Source organism: Narcine bancroftii, unplaced genomic scaffold, assembly GCF_036971445.1.
Source record: "Narcine bancroftii isolate sNarBan1 unplaced genomic scaffold, sNarBan1.hap1 Scaffold_115, whole genome shotgun sequence".
NCBI classification, from domain to species: Eukaryota; Metazoa; Chordata; class Chondrichthyes; order Torpediniformes; family Narcinidae; genus Narcine; species Narcine bancroftii.
In genome coordinates this window covers 721,100-734,878 of record NW_027211850.1, presented here as the reverse complement: position 1 = coordinate 734,878, position 13,779 = coordinate 721,100, and positions in this window count along the sequence as shown.

The following is a 13,779-nucleotide window of genomic DNA, read 5'->3' as shown; positions in this document are numbered from 1 at the left end:
AGTCGGGGAATCAGAGTCGGGGAATCAGAGGCGGGGAATCAGAGGCTGAAATTAAAAGAGGGTGAACCAGAGGGGGGAAAAGAGATGTGGGGAAAGAAGGGCAGGGAAAGAGCCAGGAAAAGAGCCAGGGACTCTGAAGCAGGGAATCGGAGGCAGGAAAACAGAGGAAGGGAATCAGAGTCGGAGAAATGGAGGCGGGGAATCAGAGTCGTGGAATCAGAGGCGGGGAATCAGAGGCGGGGAATCAGAGGCGGGGAATCAGAGGCGGGGAATCAGAGGCGGGGAATCAGAGGCGGGGAATCAGAGGCGGGGTATCAGAGGCGGGGTATCAGAGGCGGGGAATCAGAGGCGGGGTATCAGAGGCAGAGGAACGGAGGCGTGGAATCAGAGGTGGGGAATCAGAGGGCAGAAAAGAGATGTGGGGAAAGAGAGGCAGAGAAAGAGGCGTGGAAATAGACGCAGTGAAAGAGAGGAGGGGTATCAGATGCGGTGAATCCGAGGCGGGGAATCAGAGGCAGGAAAAGAGATGTGGGGAAAGAGAGTCCGGGAGAGAGGCACGGAAAGAGAGGCGGGAAATCAGAGGTGGGGAATCAGAGGCGGGGAATCAGATGCGGGGAATCCGAGGCGGGGAATCAGAGGGCGGAAATGAGATGTGGGAAAAGAGAGGCAGAGAAGGAGGCACGAAAATAGTGGCAGGGAAAGAGAGGCAGGGAATCAGAGGCGGGGAATCAGAGGCGGGGAATCAGAGGCGGGGAATCAGAGGCGGGGAATCACAGGCGGGGAATCACAGGCGGGGAACCAGAGGCGGGGAATCAGAGGCTGAAATTAAAAGAGGGTGAATCAGAGGGGGGAAAAGAGATGTGGGGAAAGAAGGGCAGGGAAAGAGCCAGGGAAAGAGCCAGGGACTCTGAAGCAGGGAATCGGAGGCAGGGAATCGGTGGCAGGGAAACAGAGGAAGGGAATCAGAGTCGGAGAAATGGAGGCGGGGAATCAGAAGCGGGGAATCAGAAGCGGGAAATCAGAGGACGGAAAAGAGATGTGGGGAAAGAGAGGCAGAGAAAGAGGCGTGGAAATAGACGCAGTGAAAGAGAGGAGGGGTATCAGATGCGGGGAATCCGAGGCGGGGAATCAGAGGCGGGGAATCAGAGGAGGAGAATCAGAGGAGGAGAATCAGAGGCGGGGAATCAGAGGAGGGGAATCAGAGGAGGGGAATCAGAGGCGGGGAATCAGAGGCGGGGAATCAGAGGCGGGGAATCAGAGGCGGGGAATCAGAGGGCAGAAAAGAGATGTGGGGAAAGAGAGGCAGAGAAAGAGGCGTGGAAATAGACGCAGTGAAAGAGAGGAGGGGTATCAGATGCGGGGAATCCGAGGCGGGGAATCAGAGGCAGGAAAAGAGATGTGGGGAAAGAGAGGCCGGGAAAGAGGCACGGAAAGAGAGGTGGGAAATCAGAGGTGGGGAATCAGAGGCGGGGAATCAGAGGCGGGGAATCAGAGGCTTGGACTCAGAGGAGGTGTATCAGAGGCGGAGAAAAGGCGGCGTGGAATCAGAGGTGGGGAATCAGAGGGCGGAAATGAGATGTGGGAAAAGAGTGGCAGAGAAGGAGGCACGAAAATAGTGGCAGGGAAAGAGGGGCAGGGAATCAGAGGCGGGGAATCAGAGGCGGGAAATCAGAGGCGGGGAATCAGAGGGCGGAAAAGAGATGTGGGGAAAGAGAGGCAGAGAAAGAGGCGTGGAAATAGACGCAGGGAAAGAGAGGCGGGGATTCAGAGGGGGGGAATCAGAGTCGGGGAATCAGAGTCGGGGAATCAGAGTCGGGGAATCAGAGTCGGGGAATCAGAGTCGGGGAATCAGAGTCGGGGAATCAGAGGCAGGGAATCAGAGGCGGGGAATCAGAGGCAGGGAATCAGAGGCGGGGAATCTGAGGCGGGGAATCAGAGGCGGGGAAAGAGATGTGGGAAAAGAGAGGCAGGGAAAGAGGCACAAAAATAGTGGCAGGGAAAGAGAGGCGGGGAATCAGGGGCGGGGAATGAGAGGCGGGGAATCAGAGGCGGGGAATCAGAGGCGGGGAATCAGAGGCGGGGAATCAGAGGCGGGGAATCAGAGGCAGAGAATCAGAGGCGGGGAATCAGAGGCGGGGAATCAGAGGCGGGGAATCAGTGGGCGGAAATGAGATGTGGGAAAAGAGAGGCAGAGAAAGAGGCACGAAAATAGTGGCAGGGAAAGAGAGGCGGGGAATCAGAGGCGGGGAACCACAGGCGGGGAATCAGAGGCTGAAATTAAAAGGGGGTGAATCAGAGGGGGGAAAAGAGATGTGGGGAAAGAAGGGCAGGGAAAGAGCCAGGGAAAGAGCCAGGGACTCTGAAGCAGGGAATCGGAGGCAGGGAAACAGAGGAAGGGAATCAGAGTGGGAGAAATGGAGGCGGGGAATCAGAGGCGGGGAATCTGAGGTGGGGATTCTGAGGCAGGGAATCTGAGGTGGGGAATCCGAGGCTGAGATTCAAAGGGAGAGAATCAGAAGGGGGAAAAGATATGTAGGGAAAGAGAGGCATGGAAAGAGCCAGGGACTCTGAAGCAGGGAATCGGAGGCAGGGAAACAGAGTCGGAGAACGGAGGCGGGGAATCAGAAGCGGGGAATCAGAGGGCGGAAAAGAGATGTGGGGAAAGAGAGGCAGGGAAAGAGGCGCGGAAATAGACGCAGGGAAAGAGAGGCGGGGTATCAGATGTGGGGAATTCAAGGCGGGGAAAGAGATGTGGGGAAAGAGAGGCAGGGAAAGAGGCAAGGAAATAGAGGCGGGGAATCAGAGGTGGGGATTCAGAGGCAGGGAATCTGAGGCAGGGAATCTGAGGTGGGGAGTCTGTCGGGGAATCAGAGGCGTGGAATCAGAGGGGGGAATAGAGATGTGGGAAAAGAGAGGCGGCGAAAGGGAGGCGGGGAAAGAGTCAGAGACTCTGAAGCAGGGAATCGGAGTCGGGGAATCAGAGTCGGGGAATCAGAGGCGTGGAATCAGAGGCGGAGAATCAGAGGCGGGGAACCAGAGGCGGGGAATCAGAGGCTGAAATTAAAAGAGGGTGAACCAGAGGGGGGAAAAGAGATGTGGGGAAAGAAGGGCAGGGAAAGAGCCAGGGAAAGAGCCAGGGACTCTGAAGCAGGGAATCGGAGGCAGGGAATCGGAGGCAGGAAAACAGAGGAAGGGAATCAGAGTCGGAGAAATGGAGGCGGGGAATCAGAGTCGGGGAATCAGAGGAGGGGAATCAGAGGCGGGGAATCAGAGGCGGGGAATCAGAGGCGGGGAATCAGAGGCGGGGAATCAGAGGCGGGGAATCAGAGGCGGGGAATCAGAGGCGGGGAAGCAGAGGCGGGGAATCAGAGGAAGAGGAACGGAGGCGTGGAATCAGAGGTGGGGAATCAGAGGGCAGAAAAGAGATGTGGGGAAAGAGAGGCAGAGAAAGAGGCGTGGAAATAGACGCAGTGAAAGAGAGGCGGGGTATCAGATGTGGGGGAACCGAGGCGGGGAATCAGAGGTGGGGAAAGAGAGGCAGGGAAAGAGGCAAGGAAAGAGAGGCGGGGAAAGAGGCACGGAAAGAGAGGTGGGAAATGAGAGGCGGGGAATCAGAGTCGTATTATCTGAGGTGGGGAATCTGAGGCGGGGAATCAGAGGCGGGGAAAGAGATGTGGGAAAAGAGAGGCAGAGAATGAGGCACGAAAATAGTGGCAGGGAAAGAGAGGCAGGGAATCAGAGGCGGGGAATCAGAGGCGGGGAATCAGAGGCGGGGAATCAGAGGCGGGGAATCAGAGGCGGGGAATCAGAGGCGGGGAATCAGAGGCGGGGAATCAGAGGCGGGGAATCAGAGGCGGGGAATCAGAGGCGGGGAATCAGAGGCGGGGAAGCAGAGGCGGGGAAGCAGAGGCGGGGAATCAGAGGCGGGGAATCAGAGGCGGGGAATCAGAGGCGGGGAATCAGAGGCGGAGAATCAGAAGCGGGGAATCAGAGGCGGGGAAAGAGATGTGGGAAAAGAGAGGCAGAGAAAGAGGCGTGGAAATAGACGCAGTGAAATCGAGGAGGGGTATCAGATGCGGGGAATCCGAGGCGGGGAATCAGAGGCAGGAAAAGAGATGTGGGGAAAGAGAGGCCGGGAAAGAGGCACGGAAAGAGAGGCGGGAAATCAGAGGTGGGGAATCAGAGGCGGGGAATCAGAGGCGGGGAATCAGAGGCGGGGAATCAGAGGCGGGGAATCAGAGGCGGGGAATCAGAGGGCGGAAAAGAGATGTGGGGAAAGAGAGGCAGAGAAAGAGGCGTGGAAATAGACGCAGGGAAAGAGAGGCAGGGTATCAGATGTGGGGGATCCGAGGCGGGGAATCAGAGGTGGGGAAAGAGATGTGGAGAAAGAGAGGCAGGGAAAGAGGCAAGGAAAGAGAGGCGGGGAAAGAGGCACGGAAAGTGAGGTGGGAAATGAGAGGCAGGGAATCAGAGGCGGGGAATCAGAGTCGTGGTATCCGAGGCGGGGAATCAGAGGCAGGAAAAGAGATGTGGGGAAAGAGAGGCCGGGAAAGAGGCACGGAAAGAGAGGCGGGAAATCAGAGGCGAGGCATCAGAGGCGGGGAATCAGAGTCGTGGTTTCAGAGGCGGGGAATCAGAGGCGGGGAATCAGAGGCGGGGAAAGAGATGTGGGAAAAGAGAGGCGGGGAAAGAGGCGCGGAAATAGACGCAGGGAAAGAGAGGCGGGGTATCAGATGTGGGGAATCCGAGGCGGGGAATCAGAGGCGGGGAAAGAGATGTGGGGAAAGAGAGGCAGGGAAAGAGGCGCGGAAATAGACGCAGGGAAAGAGAGGCGGGTTATCAGATGTGGGGAATCTGAGGTGGAAAATCTGAGGCGGGGAATCAGAGGCGTGGAATCCGAGGCGGGGCATCAGAGGCAGGAAAAGAGATGTGGGGAAAGAGAGGCCGGGAAGGAGGCACGGAAAGAGAGGCAGGAAATCAGAGGCGGTGAATCACAGGCGGGGAATCAGAGGCGTGGAAAGAGATGTGGGAAAAGAGAGGCAGAGAAGGAGGCACGAAAATAGTGGCAGGGAAAGAGAGGCAGGGAATCAGAGGCGGGGAATCAGAGGCGGGGAATCAGAGGCGGGGAATCAGAGGCGGGGAATCAGAGGCGGGGAATCAGAGGCGGGGAATCAGAGGCGGGGAATCAGAGGCGGGGAAGCAGAGGCGGGGAAGCAGAGGCGGGGAAGCAGACGCGGGGAAGCAGAGGCGGGGAATTTGAGGTGGGGATTCTGAGGTGGGAAATCAGAGGCTGAGATTGAAAGGGGGAGAATCAGAAGGGGGAAAAGAAATGTGGGAAAAGAGAGGCGGCGAAAGGGAGGCGGGGAAAGAGTCAGAGACTCTGAAACAGGGAATCTGAGTCGGGGAATCAGAGTCGGGGAATCAGAGTCGGGGAATCAGTGTCAGGGAATCAGAGTCGGGGAATCAGAGGTGGGGAATCAGAGGCGGGGAATCAGAGTCGGGGAATCAGAGGCAGGGAATCAGAGGCAGGGAATCAGAGGCGGGGAATCAGAGGCGGGGAATCAGAGGGCGGAAAAGAGATGTGGGGAAAGAGAGGCAGAGAAAGAGGCGTGGAAATAGACGCAGGGAAAGAGAGGCGGGGTATCAGATGTGGGGGATCCGAGGCGGGGAATCAGAGGTGGGGAAAGAGATGTGGAGAAAGAGAGGCAGGGAAAGAGGCAAGGAAAGAGAGGCGGGGAAAGAGGCACGGAAAGAGAGGTGGGAAATGAGAGGCGGGGAATCAGAGTCGTATTATCTGAGGTGGGGAATCTGAGGCGGGGAATCAGAGGCGGGGAAAGAGATGTGGGAAAAGAGAGGCAGAGAATGAGGCACGAAAATAGTGGCAGGGAAAGATAGGCAGGGAATCAGAGGCGGGGAATCAGAGGCGGGGAATCAGAGGGGGGAATAGAGATGTGGGAAAAGAGAGGCGGCGAAAGGGAGGCGGGGAAAGAGTCAGAGACTCTGAAGCAGGGAATCGGAGTCGGAGAAATGGAGGCGGGGAATCAGAGGCGGGGAATCAGAGGCGGGGAATCAGAGGCGGGGAATCAGAGGCGGGGAATCAGAGGCGGGGAATCAGAGGCGGGGAATCAGAGGCGGGGAATCAGTGGGCGGAAATGAGATGTGGGAAAAGAGAGGCAGAGAAAGAGGCGTGGAAATAGACGCTGTGAAAGCGAGGAGGGGTATCAGATGCGGGGAATCCGAGGCGGGGAATCAGAGGCAGGAAAAGAGATGTGGGGAAAGAGAGGCCGGGAAAGAGGCACGGAAAGAGAGGCGGGAAATCAGAGGTGGGGAATCAGAGGCGGGGAATCAGAGGCAGGGAATCAGAGGCGGGGAATCAGAGGCGGGGAATCAGAGGGCGGAAAAGAGATGTGGGGAAAGAGAGGCAGAGAAAGAGGCGTGGAAATAGACGCAGGGAAAGAGAGGCAGGGTATCAGATGTGGGGGATCCGAGGCGGGGAATCAGAGGTGGGGAAAGAGATGTGGAGAAAGAGAGGCAGGGAAAGAGGCAAGGAAAGAGAGGCGGGGAAAGAGGCACGGAAAGAGAGGTGGGAAATGAGAGGCGGGGAATCAGAGGCGGGGAATCAGAGTCGTGGTATCAGAAGCGGGGAATTTGAGGTGGAGAATCTGAGGCGGGGAATCAGAGGCGTGGAATCCGAGGCGTGGAATCAGAGGCAGGAAAAGAGATGTGGGGAAAGAGAGGCCGGGAAAGAGGCACGGAAAGAGAGGCGGGAAATCAGAGGCGAGGAATCAGAGGCGGGGAATCAGAGTCGTGGTTTCAGAGGCGGGGAATCAGAGGCGGGGAATCAGAGGCGGGGAATCAGAGTCATGGTATCAGAGGCGGGGAATCAGAGGCGGGGAATCAGAGGCGGGGAAAGAGATGTGGGAAAAGAGAGGCGGGGAAAGAGGCGCGGAAATAGACGCAGGGAAAGAGAGGTGGGGTATCAGATGTGGGGAATCCGAGGCGGGGAATCAGAGGCGGGGAAAGAGATGTGGGGAAAGAGAGGCAGGGAAAGAGGCGCGGAAATAGACGTAGGGAAAGAGAGGCGGGGTATCAGATGTGGGGAATCTGAGGTGGAAAATCTGAGGCGGGGAATCAGAGGCGTGGAATCCGAGGCGGGGCATCAGAGGCAGGAAAAGAGATGTGGGGAAAGAGAGGCCGGGAAAGAGGCACGGAAAGAGAGGCAGGAAATCAGAGGCGGTGAATCTCAGGCGGGGAATCAGAGGCGGGGAATCAGAGTCGTATTATCTGAGGCGGGGAATCGGAGGCAGGGAATCAGAGGCGGGGAAAGAGATGTGGGAAAAGAGAGGCAGAGAAGGAGGCACGAAAATAGTGGCAGGGAAAGAGAGGCAGGGAATCAGAGGCGGGGAATCAGAGGCAGGGAATCAGAGGCGGGGAATCAGAGGCGAGGAATCAGAGGCGGGGAATCAGAGGCGGGGAATCAGAGGCGGGGAATCAGAGGCGGGGAATCAGAGGCGGGGAATCAGAGGCGGGGAATCAGAGGCGGGGAAGCAGAGGCGGGGAAGCAGAGGCGGGGAAGCAGAGGCGGGGAAGCAGAGGCGGGGAATCAGAGGCGGGGAATTTGAGGTGGGGATTCTGAGGTGGGAAATCAGAGGCTGAGATTGAAAGGGGGAGAATCAGAAGGGGGAAAAGAAATGTGGGGAAAGAGAGGCATGGAAAGAGCCAGGGACTCTGAAGCAGGGAATCGGAGGCAGGGAAACAGAGTCGGAGAAACGGAGGCGGGGAATCAGAAGCGGGGAATCAGAGGGTGGAAAAGAGATGTGGGGAAAGAGAGGCAGGGAAAGAGGCACAAAATTAGTGGCAGGGAAAGAGAGGCGGGGAATCAGGGGCGGGGAATGAGAGGCGGGGAATCAGATGCGTGGAATCAGAGGGGGGAATAGAGATGTGGGAAAAGAGAGGCGGCGAAAGGGAGGCGGGGAAAGAGTCAGAGACTCTGAAACAGGGAATCTGAGTCGGGGAATCAGTGTCAGGGAATCAGAGTCGGGGAATCAGAGGTGGGGAATCAGAGGCGGGGAATCAGAGTCGGGGAATCAGAGGCAGGGAATCAGAGGCGTGGAATCAGAGGCGGGGAATCAGAGGCGGGGAATCAGAGTCGGGGAATCAGAGGCAGGGAATCAGAGGCGTGGAATCAGAGGCGGGGAATCAGGGGCGGGGAATGAGAGGCGGGGAATCAGAGGCGTGGAATCAGAGGCGGGGAATCAGAGGCGGGGAATCAGAGTCATGGTATCAGAGGCGGGGAATCTGAGGCGGGGAATGAGAGGCGGGGAAAGAGATGTGGGAAAAGAGAGGCAGGGAAAGAGGCGCGGAAATAGACGCAGGGAAAGAGAGGCGGGGTATCAGATGTGGGGAATCCGAGGCGGGGAATCAGAGGCGGGGAAAGAGATGTGGGGAAAGAGAGGCAGGGAAAGAGGCGCGGAAATAGACGCAGGGAAAGAGAGGCGGGGTATCAGATGTGGGGAATCTGAAGTGGAAAATCTGAGGCGGGGAATCAGAGGCAGGAAAAGAGATGTGGGGAAAGAGAGGCCGGGAAAGAGGCACGGAAATAGAGGCAGGAAATCAGAGGCGGTGAATCACAGGCGGGGAATCAGAGGCGGGGAATCAGAGTCGTATTATCTGAGGCGGGGAATCAGAGGCAGGGAAACAGAGGCGGGGAAAGAGATGTGGGAAAAGAGAGGCAGAGAAGGAGGCACGAAAATAGTGGCAGGGAAAGAGAGGCGGGGAATCAGAGGCGGGGAATCAGAGGCGGGGAATCAGAGGCGGGGAATCAGAGGCGGGGAATCAGAGGCGGGGAATCAGAGGCGGGGAATCAGAGGCGGGAAATCAGAGGCGGGCAATCAGAGGCGGGGAATCAGAGGCGGGGAAGCAGAGGCGGGGAATCAGAGTCGGGGAATCAGAGGCGGGGAATTTGAGGTGGGGATTCTGAGGTGGGAAATCAGAGGCTGAGATTGAAAGGGGGAGAATCAGAAGGGGGAAAAGAAATGTGGGGAAAGAGAGGCATGGAAAGAGCCAGGGACTCTGAAGCAGGGAATCGGAGGCAGGGAAACAGAGTCGGAGAAACGGAGGCGGGGAATCAGAAGCGGGGAATCAGAGGGTGGAAAAGAGATGTGGGGAAAGAGAGGCAGGGAAAGAGGCGCGGAAATAGACGCAGGGAAAGAGAGGCGGAGTATCAGATGTGGGGAATTCAAGGCGGGGAATCAGAGGCGGGGAATCTGAGGCGGGGAATCAGAGGCGTGGAATCAGAGGCGGGGAATCAGAGTCGGGGAATCAGTGTCAGGGAATCAGAGTCGGGGAATCAGAGGTGGGGAATCAGAGGCGGGGAATCAGAGTCGGGGAATCAGAGGCAGGGAATCAGAGGCAGGGAATCAGAGGCGGGGAATCAGAGGCGGGGAATCAGAGGCGGAGAATCAGAGGCGGGGAATCAGAGGCGGGGAATCAGTGGGCGGAAATGAGATGTGGGAAAAGAGAGGCAGAGAAAGAGGCACGAAAATAGTGGCAGGGAAAGAGAGGCGGGGAATCAGAGGCGGGGAACCACAGGCGGGGAATCAGAGGCTGAAATTAAAAGGGGGTGAATCAGAGGGGGGAAAAGAGATGTGGGGAAAGAAGGGCAGGGAAAGAGCCAGGGAAAGAGCCAGGGACTCTGAAGCAGGGAATCGGAGGCAGGGAAACAGAGGAAGGGAATCAGAGTGGGAGAAATGGAGGCGGGGAATCAGAGGCGGGGAATCTAAGGCGGGGAAGCAGAGGCGGGGAATCAGAGGCGGGGAATCAGAGGCGGGGAATCTGAGGTGGGGAATCTGAGGTGGGGAATCCGAGGATGAGATTCAAAGGGAGAGAATCAGAAGGGGGAAAAGATATGTAGGGAAAGAGAGGCATGGAAAGAGCCAGGGACTCTGAAGCAGGGAATCGGAGGAAGGGAAACAGAGTCGGAGAACGGAGGCGGGGAATCAGAAGCGGGGAATCAGAGGGCGGAAAAGAGATGTGGGGAAAGAGAGGCAGGGAAAGAGGCGCGGAAATAGACGCAGGGAAAGAGAGGCGGGGTATCAGATGTGGGGAATTCAAGGCGGGGAAAGAGATGTGGGGAAAGAGAGGCAGGGAAAGAGGCAAGGAAATAGAGGCGGGGAATCAGAGGTGGGGATTCAGAGGCAGGGATTCAGATGAGGGGAATTAGAGGCAGGGAATCTGAGGCAGGGAATCTGAGGTGGGGAGTCTGTCGGGGAATCAGAGGCGTGGAATCAGAGGGGGGAATAGAGATGTGGGAAAAGAGAGGCGGCGAAAGGGAGGCGGGGAAAGAGTCAGAGACTCTGAAGCAGGGAATCGGAGTCGGGGAATCAGAGTCGGGGAATCAGAGGCGGGGAATCAGAGGCAGGGAATCAGAGGCGGAGAATCAGAGGCGGGGAACCAGAGGCGGGGAATCAGAGGCTGAAATTAAAAGAGGGTGAACCAGAGGGGGGAAAAGAGATGTGGGGAAAGAAGGGCAGGGAAAGAGCCAGGGAAATAGCCAGGGACTCTGAAGCAGGGAATCGGAGGCAGGGAATCGGAGGCAGGAAAACAGAGGAAGGGAATCAGAGTCGGAGAAATGGAGGCGGGGAATCAGAAGAGGGGAATCAGAAGCGGGGAATCAGAAGCGGGGAATCAGAGGACGGAAAAGAGATGTGGCGAAAGAGAGGCAGAGAAAGAGAGGCGGGTTATCAGATGTGTGCAATCCGAGGCAAGGAATCAGAGGCGTGGAATCAGAGGCGGGGAATCTAAGGTGGGGAATCGGAGTCGGGGAATCAGAGTCGTTGAATCAGAGGCGGGGAATCAGAGTCGGGGAATCAGAGGAGGGGAATCAGAGGCGGGGAATCAGAGGCGGGGAATCAGAGGCGGGGAATCAGAGGCGGGGAATCAGAGGCGGGGAATCAGAGGCGGGGTATCAGAGGCGGGGTATAAGAGGCGGGGTATCAGAGGAAGAGGAACGGAGGCGTGGAATCAGAGGTGGGGAATCAGAGGCCAGAAAAGAGATGTGGGGAAAGAGAGGCAGAGAAAGAGGCGTGGAAATAGACGCAGTGAAAGAGAGGCGGGGTATCAGATGTGGGGGATCCGAGGCGGGGAATCAGAGGTGGGGAAAGAGATGTGGAGAAAGAGAGGCAGGGAAAGAGGCAAGGAAAGAGAGGCGGGGAAAGAGGCACGGAAAGAGAGGTGGGAAATGAGAGGCGGGGAATCAGAGTCGTATTATCTGACGTGGGGAATCTGAGGCGGGGAATCAGAGGCGGGGAAAGAGATGTGGGAAAAGAGAGGCAGAGAATGAGGCACGAAAATAGTGGCAGGGAAAGAGAGGCAGGGAATCAGAGGCGGGGAATCAGAGGCGGGGAATCAGAGGCGGGGAAGCAGAGGCGGGGAATCAGAGGCGGGGAATCAGAGGCGGGGAATCAGAGGCGGGGAATCAGAGCCGGGGAATCAGAGGCGGAGAATCAGAGGCGGGGAATCAGAGGCGGGGAAAGAGATGTGGGAAAAGAGAGGCAGAGAAAGAGGCGTGGAAATAGACGCAGTGAAATCGAGGAGGGGTATCAGATGCGGGGAATCCGAGGCGGGGAATCAGAGGCAGGAAAAGAGATGTGGGGAAAGAGAGGCCGGGAAAGAGGCACGGAAAGAGAGGCGGGTAATCAGAGGTGGGGAATCAGAGGCGGGGAATCAGAGGGCGGAAAAGAGATGTGGGGAAAGAGAGGCAGAGAAAGGGGCGTGGAAATAGACGCAGGGAAAGAGAGGCAGGGTATCAGATGTGAGGGATCCGAGGCGGGGAATCAGAGGTGGGGAAAGAGATGTGGAGAAAGAGAGGCAGGGAAAGAGGCACGGAAAGAGAGGTGGGAAATGAGAGGCGGGGAACCAGAGGCGGGGAATCAGAGTCGTGGTATCAGAAGCGGGGAATTTGAGGTGGAGAATCTGAGGCGGGGAATCAGAGGCGTGGAATCCGAGGCGGGGAATCAGAAGCAGGAAAAGAGATGTGGGGAAAGAGAGGCCGGGAAAGAGGCACGGAAAGAGAGGCGGGAAATCAGAGGCGAGGAATCAGAGGCGGGGAATCAGAGTCGTGGTTTCAGAGGCGGGGAATCAGAGGCGGGGAATCAGAGTCATGGTATCAGAGGCGGGGAATCAGAGGCGGGGAAAGAGGCGCGGAAATAGACGCAGGGAAAGAGAGGCGGGGTATCAGATGTGGGGAATCCGAGGCGGGGAATCAGAGGCGGGGAAAGAGATGTGGGGAAAGAGAGGCAGGGAAAGAGGCGCGGAAATAGACGCAGGGAAAGAGAGGCGGGGTATCAGATGTGGGGAATCTGAGGTGGAAAATCTGAGGCGGGGAATCAGAGGCGTGGAATCCGAGGCGGGACATCAGAGGCAGGAAAAGAGATGTGGGGAAAGAGAGGCCGGGAAGGAGGCACGGAAAGAGAGGCAGGAAATCAGAGGCGGTGAATCACAGGCGGGGAATCAGAGGCGGGGAATCAGAGTCGTATTATCTGAGGCGGGGAATCGGAGGCAGGGAATCAGAGGCGGGGAAAGAGATGTGGGAAAAGAGAGGCAGAGAAGGAGGCACGAAAATAGTGGCAGGGAAAGAGAGGCAGGGAATCAGAGGCGGGGAATCAGAGGCGGGGAATCAGAGGCGGGGAATCAGAGGCGGGGAATCAGAGGCGGGAAATCAGAGGCGGGGAATCAGAGGCGGGGAATCAGAGGCGGGGAAGCAGAGGCGGGGAAGCAGAGGCGGGGAATTTGAGGTGGGGATTCTGAGGTGGGAAATCAGAGGCTGAGATTGAAAGGGGGAGAATCAGAAGGGGGAAAAGAAATGTGGGGAAAGAGAGGCATGGAAAGAGCCAGGGACTCTGAAGCAGGGAATCGGAGGCAGGGAAACAGAGTTGGAGAAACGGAGGCGGGGAATCAGAAGCGGGGAATCAGAGGGTGGAAAAGAGATGTGGGGAAAGAGAGGCAGGGAAAGAGGCGCGGAAATAGACGCAGTGAAAGAGAGGCGGGGTATCAGATGTGGGGAATCTGAAGTGGAAAATCTGAGGCGGGGAATCAGAGGCGTGGAATCCGAGGCGGGGCATCAGAGGCAGGAAAAGAGATGTGGGGAAAGAGAGGCCGGGAAAGAGGCACGGAAAGAGAGGCAGGAAATCAGAGGCGGTGAATCAGAGGCGGGGAATCAGAGGCGGGGAATCAGAGTCGTATTATCTGAGGCGGGGAATCGGAGGCAGGGAAACAGAGGCGGGGAAAGAGAAGTGGGAAAAGAGAGGCAGAGAAGGAGGCACAAAAATAGTGGCAGGGAAAGAGAGGCGGGGAATCAGGGGCGGGGAATGAGAGGCGGGGAATCAGAGGCGTGGAATCAGAGGCGGGGAATCAGAGGCGGGGAATCAGAGTCATGGTATCAGAGGCGGGGAATCTGAGGCGGGGAATCAGAGGCGGGGAAAGAGATGTGGGAAAAGAGAGGCAGGGAAAGAGGCGCGGAAATAGACGCAGGGAAAGAGAGGCGGGGTATCAGATGTGGGGAATCCGAGGCGGGGAATCAGAGGCGGGGAAAGAGATGTGGGGTAAGAGAGGCAGGGAAAGAGGCGCGGAAATAGACGCAGGGAAAGAGAGGCGGGGTATCAGATGTGGGGAATCTGAGGTGGAAAATCTGAGGCGGGGAATCAGAGGCGTGGAATCCGAGGCGGGGCATCAGAGGCAGGAAAAGAGATGTGGGGAAAGAGAGGCCGGGAAAGAGGCACG